The sequence below is a fragment of the Amblyraja radiata genome, chromosome 24 (assembly GCF_010909765.2).
Source record: "Amblyraja radiata isolate CabotCenter1 chromosome 24, sAmbRad1.1.pri, whole genome shotgun sequence".
In the NCBI taxonomy this organism is placed as follows: Eukaryota; Metazoa; Chordata; class Chondrichthyes; order Rajiformes; family Rajidae; genus Amblyraja; species Amblyraja radiata.
In genome coordinates, this window is record NC_045979.1 from 1,710,192 (window position 1) to 1,721,199 (window position 11,008).

The window sequence follows — 11,008 nt, forward strand, 5'->3', positions numbered from 1 at the left end:
AGGTTGGTGGGTATGAAGTGCAGCCAGAAGGCAAGGAGCAGCCCCTTTAGATATTGGAACAGGGGCTGCAACCTCACACACTCCATATACACGTGGAACACAGACTCTTCCAGCCCGCTACAGTGGCAGATGCCTGGTGAGTCTATGCAGTCGCCGCCACATGGTCACCACATGTTCACGGGTGGTTGCCGGGGAGTCGCCTTCATCATCGTGAGGAGTTCCCGCATTCTGGGAACTAGTCGCGGCCTCGTTTTGGTCACCGTGAATCTTTCAACATATTGAAAAGTTAGCGGCGACTAGAATGAAGCCGCCATGGAGAGTAGCGAGAATTTTCGAGCCGTAGGTGGGTCGCCAGGAGGTCCTAGTGGGTTGCCAGGAAGTCGAAGGTTCTCTGAGGTTCTCGTAGATTGTAGCCGGTGCTGACCGGTGAATTTCATTGGCTCATTGGGGAAAAAAAAGGTAAGCAGTAGTTTTCAGAACCAAGGATAATCAACCGGTAATGTTAAATATCTTCCACCTCTCACCCCCTCCATCCCCTCCTCTCTCTTCCCCCTCCCCTCCTCCATTATCTTGCCATCCCTCTTCCTACCCCTATCCTCCTCCATTCCCCCTCATCCTCCATCACCCTCCCTCTCCTCTTCATCCTCCTTCTTCTTTCCCCTCTCCTCCTCCTCTCCCCAACTCCCTCACCTTTCCCTCCCTCTCCTTTCCACTACCTCAGTCGCTCCCTCCATTCCTCCATAACCCCTCTCCCTTCCCTCCCCCCCTCCTCTCCCTCTATCCCCCTGCTCCCCCACTCCTCACCTCCCCACTATCCCCATCCCCATCCCACCACAATGAAAGTTGTGATTTTTTGGGGGGGCTGTGGCGTTGGCCTGGACCAATTGGGCTTCGAGTGGGAGGGGGGGGGGAGGGGGGGACATAAGGGGGGGGGGGGCGGAGCGGGGGCGGAGCGGGGGCGGAGCGGGGGCGGAGCGGGGGCGGAGCGGGGGCGGCGCTACAGAGCTAAAGGGAGGTCAGAGCCAACTCCCCCCTATCCAATGAAAATTGTGATGTTTTTAAAAAGATGAAATTCTCAATGAAAATCGTGTTTTTTCTTTAAAATAAAGCTGTTAATGAAAATGGAAGAATTTGATTTAAATTGATTTTTTTTTAATCACGGTTTTTGTATGTAAATGAAATTCGAGATCCCATTGTGACGTAATTGTGACGTCGAACGTGGCTGACGGGCAGGGCAAGTGGAAAAGTGGTTTGAAAGATGTTTTTTGTAAAGTTTAAAATGTCAATAACTTGTAAACTATTAACTTAAATCCAAACGAAACTTGTTTCTTTTACATGTCAGGATAATGGTGAGCAAGGTGGGCCAAGAATTGTAGCATTTTCATGTACCATTTTGGTGCGGTTTTGGAATATCGCGCACACGCCCGCACGCATACATACAAACGAACAAGATGAGAGTTTTAGTAATATATTAGACTAAGTGGGATCCGTTGTTCACACGGGGGCTCTGGTCCCCCCGACGCAATATTCCACCTCTCCACCAATTCCAATATTGGTGGCCAGTGGGGGGGGGGGGGGGCTTTCTGGAGCACTGGTATGAATTCTTGGGGTGGCAGCTCAGTCCCTTAAGCCTGATGTGCTGGCAGCTCACTCACGGCTGGTGGCTGGCAGTTGACTCATGGCTATTTCTTGAAATTCCATTTCAAGCAGGGTGCAAGGCCACCGAATTCAAGTGCAGTTTCAGACCACTTCAAGCAGGGTGCAAGGCCACCGAATTCAAGTGCAGTTTCCTACCACTTCAAGCAGGGTGCAAGGCCACCGAATTCAAGTGCAGTTTCCTACCACTTCAAGCAGGGTGCAAGGCCACCGAATTCAAGTGCAGTTTCATGCCACTTCAGTTTTAATATTATATAGAAGATAGATAGATAGATGACTGGATAATTGGACACAAGACTGCAGAGAAGATTTCCGAGGATGTTGCCAGGACTGGGTGCTCTGTGAAGACCCCTACTGATCCTTGGCGACACAGGTAAGGCACGGCTCGCACACCTGCTCACTGCCATTATCACACACTTTCTCCAAAGTCTAAACCCTGTCATCTCAAAGAGGTGAATGGCATCATGAGGGGGATAGACAGGGTGAACACACAGAGTATTTTACACAGGGTACGGGAATCAAGAATTAGTTTGGGTCGCCCTACTATAGGAAGGATGTCATTAAGTTGGAAAGGGTGCAGAGAAGATTTACGAGGATGTTGCCGAGAATCGAGGGCCTGAGCTACAGGGAGAGGGTAGGTGGGCTTGGACTTTATTCCTTGGAGCGCAGGAATGTAAAGGATAATCTTGGAAAGGTGTGCAACATCATGAGGGGAATAGATAGGGTGAATGCACAGAGACTTTTACCCAGGTAAGGGAATCAAGATGCAGAGGACGTAGGTTTAAGGAGATTAGGGATAGACTTAAGGAGAGAAGGGATAGAGAAGGAAGAACTGGAGGGGCAACTTTTCACACAGAAGGTGTTGAGTATGGAACGTGTTGCCAGAGGAGGTAGTTGAGGCTGGTACTATAACAACATTTAAAAGACATTTGGATAGGTACATGGATAGGACAGGTTTAGAGGGCTATGGGCCAAATGCAGGTAGGTGGGACGTGTAGATGGGGGGCATCTTGCTCAGCATGGGTAAATTGGGCCGGTGGGGCCTGTTTCCATGCTGCATGACACTAGGATGAATAAAAGAGTGAAACAATTGTAAATCATTTCGGAAACAAATATATGGATGAAAAATGTCCAGATGAAGATGAAACCCCAGTCACTGAGGCAGCGGCATTTCTCCTGGAGTTCTATGCTCTCCACTCGCTTGTGCCTACACATTCTGATATATTGCTACACTCAGTAATATTCAAAAGTGTTGCAGGGAATTATTTACATGGTTCTATTCCATTTTGGAGACAGTGTGAGAGATATTGCAGCTGCACAGTTGCCAGTTTCTCGTATAATTTGATTATTTTAATTAACTTATGGCCTTTTCACAATTTCTCCCCATATTCTACAATTGATTACAGAATCCCCATGCTAACACAAGCCCATATACTTCCTGCCACAGAGATAATGGCTTCATCTCCTATGGGTCCTCGGTTTCAATTGACACTTTAGTAGAAACTGTCAGCTAGGAAACTCCTCACGAGATATTCTGCCTCACTTACTTAAGATCATAAGTAACAGGAGTAGGTCATTTGGCCCATCATCTACTCCGCCATTCAATCGTGGCTGATCTATCCCTCCTAATCCCATTCTCCTGCCTTCTCCCCATAACCTCTGACACCCATACTAATCATGAATCTATCTATGTTTAAGAAGGAACTGCAGATGCTGGAAAATCGAAGGAACACAAAAAAGCTGGAGAAACTCAGCGGGTGCAGCAGCATCTATGGAGCGAAGGAAATAGGCAACGTTTCGGGCCGAAACCCTTCTTCAGACTGATCGGGGGTGGGGGGGTGGTGGGGAGCCGAGAGAACAAGACACTCCCAGGAGGCCGCGGCCCTAGAGAAGCTGTGCAGCGGGTCCCCACAGACGGACCCATGGTCGGTGTGGCAGAACCGTCGGAAAAGGACCCGGCAGCGGTCTAGGAAAGCGCCTGCGGTCGAGGGCGAGGACGGACACTCGCGGTCAAGGAAGGGTCGGCAGAGGGTGCCGGAGGGAGGTCACATGCTTTTTTTATTTTTATTTTTATTTTTTTTTTTTTTTATTAGAAGTACGGTAAATTACAATAACACACAACACATATATCTTAATACATTTTTTGTACCGCTTCATTTTTTTTTTTTTTTTTAAAGCTTTAAGAAAAAGATAGAAGTAAGGAAAGTAAAGAAGGTGCGCAAGAGTTGTGAAGTGCAGGAGAGTGTTGGGAAAAGAAAGCCCCTTAGAAAAGAAGTTAGAGAAGGAAGTAAAGTAAGAAAGTAGACCCTAGAAAAGAAAGAAAAAGAAAGTAAGGACAATCGCTCTATTATAACATTAAACTCCGCAGAAAGACTACCAACCAAGTCTGTTTTTGTTGTTTTATCTCCCAATGCCAGGTCCTGATACCATTTATTTATTTATTTATTTTGGGAGGTCACATGCTGTGAGAACAAAGAGTGACCTGGCATTGGGGGCCACCGAGAGAACAAAGATGGATCAATGGGGACTAAATGCAATACCCTGTAACTTCGTCAGCGCCCTGTATGTGGTGACTCTTTGCATACTTGTGTACGCAAAATAAAGAATCGCACTATGACAAAGTATCATTCATTCATTCATTCATTTTTGTAAAACATGACACAAAAGGGAGAAATAGAGTCATAGTGTCAAATAGCAAAAAACAGGCCCTTTGGCCCAACTCATCCATGATGCCCCATGCAAACTAGACCCACTTGCCCATGGTTGACCCATATCCCTCGAAACCTTTCCTATCCACGCTTTCATAGAAGCTCTTAAATTACCATTACTCACGACAAATGCACTTTCTAGGGTGACTGAAGTATCTGCGGAGATCTCAAAAACAGGGTTTGACTGAGCCACTGTTACAAATTACAAATGAATAAAACTATGTTGCAGGATGTAATTAGTCAATCCACATATTAAATTTTGAGAGAAAACTCCAGGTCAACAGTAACTAATGCACTGATCTAGACTGCAAGTAACAAGTGCAGTTTGCAGATCGCCAATGTTACCAAAGATAGATACAAAAAGCTGTAGTAACTCAGCGGGACAGGCAGCTCCTCTGAAGAGAAGGAATGGGTGATGTTTCGGGTCAAGACCCTTCTTCAGACTATGCATTGCCATTGGAGTATATGAATAAAGCAGTTTAGTTTATTTTCACATGTACCGAGGTATAGTGAAAAGCTTTTGTTGCGTGCTATCCAGTCAGCAGAACGAGCGTACAGAACGAGCCATTACAAGGGAGCTACCCATAGTGTACAGTCACAGGCACAGATACAGGATAAAGGGAATAACGTTTAGTGCAAGATAAAGTCCAGTAAAGTACGAAGGGCTCCAATGAGCATCTGTGGAAAGTGAGACGGATAACGCCTCAGGTCTGAACTCATCCTGCAGACTGTGATTCATCAACAAAGGCTGTAATTCACAGCAGAGACCAAGAGTCACAAGAGCAGACTGTTTACTGCCAATATATGTTATAAATCAGCAACCTGTAGACGCAATGTAAACTGGAGCTGACAGCACCACAGCAAATCATTGAGATGCGGATGTGAGGTGTATGTTGGCAGAGCTGACTGCCCAGTACAGCCCAGACTGCTACTGATCACTGGTGTCTGTAATGGATGTACAGGCTGTAAAACAGCTCATCCAGTGCAGACAGCTGCTTCTGTGGCGATGCTCAGTCAATGGTGCAGGCTCTGGGGACCATTGGTAACGCATTGGCACAGACCACTAATCAACCCAGCAGAGGGACTTCAGGACACAAGACAATGAAACACTCTTGACTCCTCTTCCCCACAGCTATCAGAACTCTGAACCAATCACCTCATTAATCAGTCTGAAGAAGGGTCCCGACCCGAAACGTCACCCATCCATGTTCCCCAGAGATGCTGCCTGAGCCGCTGAGTCACTGCAGCACTTTGGGTCACACCCCATTCCTGGAGGTGCTGCCATGCACTCTAACTCGAAACTTCCCTCTTCCCTTGCAATTTAGCTTAATTGACACCACCTCAGATTGCACTACAATCTTGCACCAACCTGCTCTATTACGCTCATCATTGTATTTATGTTGTATTTATCCTTGCTGTGTGTATACTATTCATTCTGTGAACTTCATGGAAACGTGGAATTTCATTGCAACCTGGTCTATATGGAATAAACTAAGCTGAATCAGAATCAGGGGGATTTTATCGAGGTGTATAAGGTCATGAGAGGAATAGATCAGTTAGATGCAGAGTCTCTTGCCCAGAGTAGGGGAATCGAGGACCAGAGGATATAGGTTCAAGGTGAAGGGGAAAAGATTTAATAGGAATCTGAGGGGTAACTTTTTCACACAAAGGGTGGTGGGTGTATGGAACAAGCTGCCAGAAAAAGTTGTTGAGGCAGGTACTATCCCAAACAGTTAGACAGGTATATGGATAGGACAGGTTTGCAGGGATATGGACCAAGCACCTGCAGGTGGGACTAGTGTAGCTGGGACATGTTGGCCAGTGTGCGCAAATTGGGCTGAATGGCCTGTTTCCACACTGTATCACTCTATGACTCTATGTATATAGAATCATAAAAGGTGCGGTGAAATCATCACACTGTGGACATCTATTAGACCAGCCTGTCCGAAAGGACCGTTAATGTAACATTAACCAGCCCGACACACTGAGCATCGAGTGGTGTTGGCTTTTATTCTTCAAAGTTGCTTCAATTAAGGACCATTTGAAAGGCAGTTGGCCTGTTTGCCTGGAGAATAAAGCTCTTAAGCATGTGAACAAAACCACTGCTTCAATGCTGAATTTAAAATGGGTTTCAATCAAAAGGCAAGTGGGAATCTTATGATTCATGAGTGAAAATTAAATGTCGATCATTGTTGTTCATGATGCTAATATGTATGTGATGGCAGTTTATATTTTCAGAACCTAGCATCAATCATTTGACAGCCTAATGTGCAGTGTGGCAGCATCTCCTTGAGTCTTTCACTACCACTTAATATCCACATTCACTCTGAACAAACCCAACTCCAATAGAGAATTTCAATATCCTTCACTCCCATCGTTCTCCACTATTTGAAAGCATACGACATAGACACAGTGGTGCAGCGGGTAGAGCTGCTGCCTCACAGCACCAGAGACCCAAGTCCGATCCGGACCTCTGTGTGGAGTTCTCCCCATGACTGCATGGGTTTCCTGCGGATGTTCCGGTTTCCTCCCACATTCCAAAGACGTGTGGGTTTGTAGGTTTATTGGCCTCTGTAAATTGCCTCTCGTATGTAGGGCGTGGATGAGAAAGTGGGATAACATAGAACTAGTGTGAACGGGTGACTAATGGTTGGCATGGACTTGATGGGCCGAAGCGCCTGTTTCCATGCTGTTTACCTAAACAAAACCTCTAAAAACATAAAGGTCATGGAGAGACAAATATAAGGGTCATCCGGAAGTGGCGGCGCTGCCCAAGCAGCTGCGGCTCACCTGCAGTCTGTCTGTCTTTTCTTTGTTTTCTGTAGTCTTTTGTCCTGTTGTTTAGTTTATATCGTTGATTTTAGTTGCATATGTGTGGGGGGCGGGGTGGGAGAAACTCTTTTTAGTCTCATCCTTCGGGGGGGATGCAACCTTTTCTTGTCGTATCCCCGTCACCGTCTCCGTCTGTGCTGAGGCCTAATCGCGGAGCTGGCGGTCTCCAACTGGGACCGACCACAAAGTTCCGAGATAAATCGGAGCCAGGACCCCACTTCGGAGCCTCGGAGGCTCGGCCGCGGGCCCAGTGGACGACAATGTCGGGAGCTCGCAGGTCCCAGGACGACAACGTCCGGAGCTCCCGCAACAACAGCTTCGTCCGCTGGACTGGAGGGTGGCAGCTTCGGCAGCTTCGACCGCCCCGTGCCGCGGAGTTTGAACTGGCCCGTTCGCTGAGCTCGGATGCGGCCGCTGGACTTACCATCACCCGGCGGGGTCCCTACATCGAAAGCTGGATCGCCTCAACGCAGAGGGAGACGAGGAGGGAAGAGACAAGGACTTTAAAACTTGTGCCTTCCATCACAGTGAGGAGGTGCCTGCTGAACTCACTGGGGTGGATGTTAAACTGTGTTAAGTGTGTGTTTTGTTAATTTATTCTATGCCTGCAAGGTATACAATTTCGTTCAGACTGAAATGCCTGAATGAAAATAAAGGATACTTTACTTTACTTTGGAGAGATGGCTATAAATCGAAGTTCAGTTGTTCAAAGGGATGAAAATATTCCGACCTGATTTATTACCTGTGGAAGTAAATCTGTTTAAAAATTTAATGAAATTTAAGCAAGGAAGGCACAGCAATTTAGAGAAAATCACCTCAAATCTATTATAAAATGAATTCAATCCAACAAGTTATTTTTATGAATGATTCAAAATCTCAAGGATAAAAATGGTTTAGCTTTGTGTGACAATATCATAAACAAGGAAGATTGGCACTTTTTCTCTCTGAAACAGATAAATGATTCCGAAGCCGAGCATGCTGCAGTGTTCCCACACATCCATCCTTCCATTAATAAAATATTTTTGTCTTCATCATTCATTCAGATACAGAATGTTTTATTGCAAAAATAAACCATTCATAATTAAAAATGTATACAAAATACAGATACAAAATTAATCACTGCAAGGCTGTACCACATTGTTAGTATTAGTCTACATAATCAGTGTTGCTGGTTTTATATATAGTAGTGTTCGCTTATCTCTGTATTGTACAGAGCACCCTTGCCATTCATGTGCTCTCCCTGGGGTGATATCCCTTCCCTTGTTTGAGAGTCGTCTCCACCACACCCTGTCCCCCCATGTCCAGCAGCGGAAGGACCATAGACGGTGGTCCTCCCCCACCGAGGCTTAGCGTTGGCTGCACCGAGCGTCAGTGCGTCTCTCAGCACGTACTCCTGCAGTCTGGAGCAGGCCTATGGCCAACATTCCCCGATGGACATCCCGCTCTGCTGAGATGTCGACAAGTTTCAGACGGACCAAACAGTTTCTTTCAATGAGTTCATGATCTTCCAGCACCACTTGATATCCGTCTTTGAATGTGTCCCTGGGAGCAGCCAGTAAATGAGTGAGTCTGCTACGCAGCTCCTTGGGTTGAACCATGAAATAGAACAGAACAGTACAAGAGCAGGCCCTTCGGCCCACAATATCCATGCTGAACATGTTGTCAAGGGCCACTTTGTCAGGTTTCTATATCTTCTTGCCGTGGTAGCAGTGAGCTGAGAGTGTGGCCAGGGTGGTGTGGGTCTTTGATAATGCTGGCTGCCCCTTTGAGGCAGGGACATCCCCTTCGATGATGGGGTCAGTACCAGACAGAGTCTAAATTCCTGGGCAATTGAATTGGCAAAATAGGCCATGATGCAACTTCTAAGTTCTGTGGACAGACACTAAATGCTGCAGTAACTCAGCCGGACAGGCAGCATCTCTGGATAGAAGGAATTGATGATCTTTTGGGTCAAGAACCTTCTTCAGACTGAGAGTCAGGGGTGAGGGAGATACAGAGATAAGAAAGTGTAAGGTGTGAAACTGAGATATCAGAGAGGATGCAGATCTAGGAAAATGTAGAATAGATCATTGTTAGCTCGGAGAAGGTGACAACAAAGCATACAGAGATAAAATTAAATTCACTTGCACCTCCTCCAAAATCATCTGCTATGTCCACCGTTGCAGGTGTGGTCTCCTGTACATCAGCAAGACCAAGCGCTGACTCGGCAATCGTTTCACTGAACACCTCCACTCAGTCCGCCTAAACCTACCTGATCTCCCGGTTGCAAAACTCTTTAACTCCCCTTCCCATTCCTAATCTGACCTTTCTGTCCTGGGCCCCCTCCATTGTCAGTGAGGCCAATTGGAGGAACAGCACCGCATATTTCACTTGGGCAGCTTGCACCCCAGCGGCATGAACATTGACTTCTCTAACTTCAAATAGCTCTTGTTTTCCCTCTCTCTCCATCCCTCCCCTTCCTCGTTCTCCGACCAGTCTGACTGTGTCCTTGATTTAATGTTATCTCTATAGTCTTCGTTGTCACCTTCTCCTCACCACCACCAAGGGGCGCCGAATGATTGGAAGCCACACCAACAGTCTGTCTGTTTTTTCGCCTTTTAAAAAATGTTTTAGTGCGTTTTAAAAGTTTGTGTAAATGTTCTCCGGTTTGTTTTATGTGGGAGGAGGGGGAGGGGGTCGGCAGGGAAACTTTTTTTCAGTTTCTTACCTTGCCGGAGTTGCGATTATTTTCCAGATCGCATCTCCGGTCGCTCTGCGGCCTAACACCGATGCAGCTGGAGGCATCCTCGGACTGACCTTGAGGGCCCCCGCGGGGTGTGGACTTAACATTGGAGTCGATTCCTTGCCTGGGATCGATCCAAGCATGGCCTGCGGACTTTACCATCGAGCTCGCAGTCTCGAGAGAGGCTTGTCAGGAGCTCCAACGAATGCAGAGGCTCAACCAGCCCCAACATGGGGTTCCATCATCGGCGCGGGGGAGCTGACATCCCCCCCGATGCAGGAGCTGATCGCCCCGATGCGGGGGACCCAAACGCCGGCGGCTACGGGAGTCAGGTTCATCCCGTCAACGGAGAGCAAACAAGTGAAGAGATTGAACTTTTTTTCACCTTCTATCACAGTGAGGAATGTGGAGGAGTCACTGTGGTGGATGTTTATGTTAAAATGTATTTTGTGTGTTCTGTTGCTTTTTATTTGTATGGCTGACTTGGGAAATGAAATTCCTCGTATGTTGCAAAACATTCTTGGCTAACAAAGTATTATTGTGATTGTGAGTGTGATTCTACATTTACCTTGATCTGTATTCCCTCTGATATATTATTTGCACACCTTACTCTTCCTTATCTCTGTGTCTCCCTCACCCCTGACTCTCAGTCTGAAGTAGGGTCCCAACCTGAAACGTCACCCATTCCTTCTACCCAGAGATGCTGCCTGTCCCACTGAGTTACTCCAGCATTTGTGTCTATCTTCAGTGTAAACCAACATCTGCAGTTCCTTCCTACACATTCTAACTCCTGCGACATGTTTGGACAGTAGAAACGCTGCCAACATGGCAGCTACAAGAGAATCATAATCATCACAGGTATATGGATAGGACAGGTTTGGATGGATATGGGCCAAATGCATTTGTGTTTAAGAAGGAACTGCACATGCTGGAAAATCAAAGGTAGACAAAAGTGCTGGAGAAACTCAGTGGGTGCAGCAGCATCTATGGAGCGAAGGAAATAGGCAACGTTTCGGGACGAAACCCTTCTTCAGACTGAACCAGGCAGGTGGGACTAGTGCAGCTGGGACATGTTGGCTGGTGTGGGCAA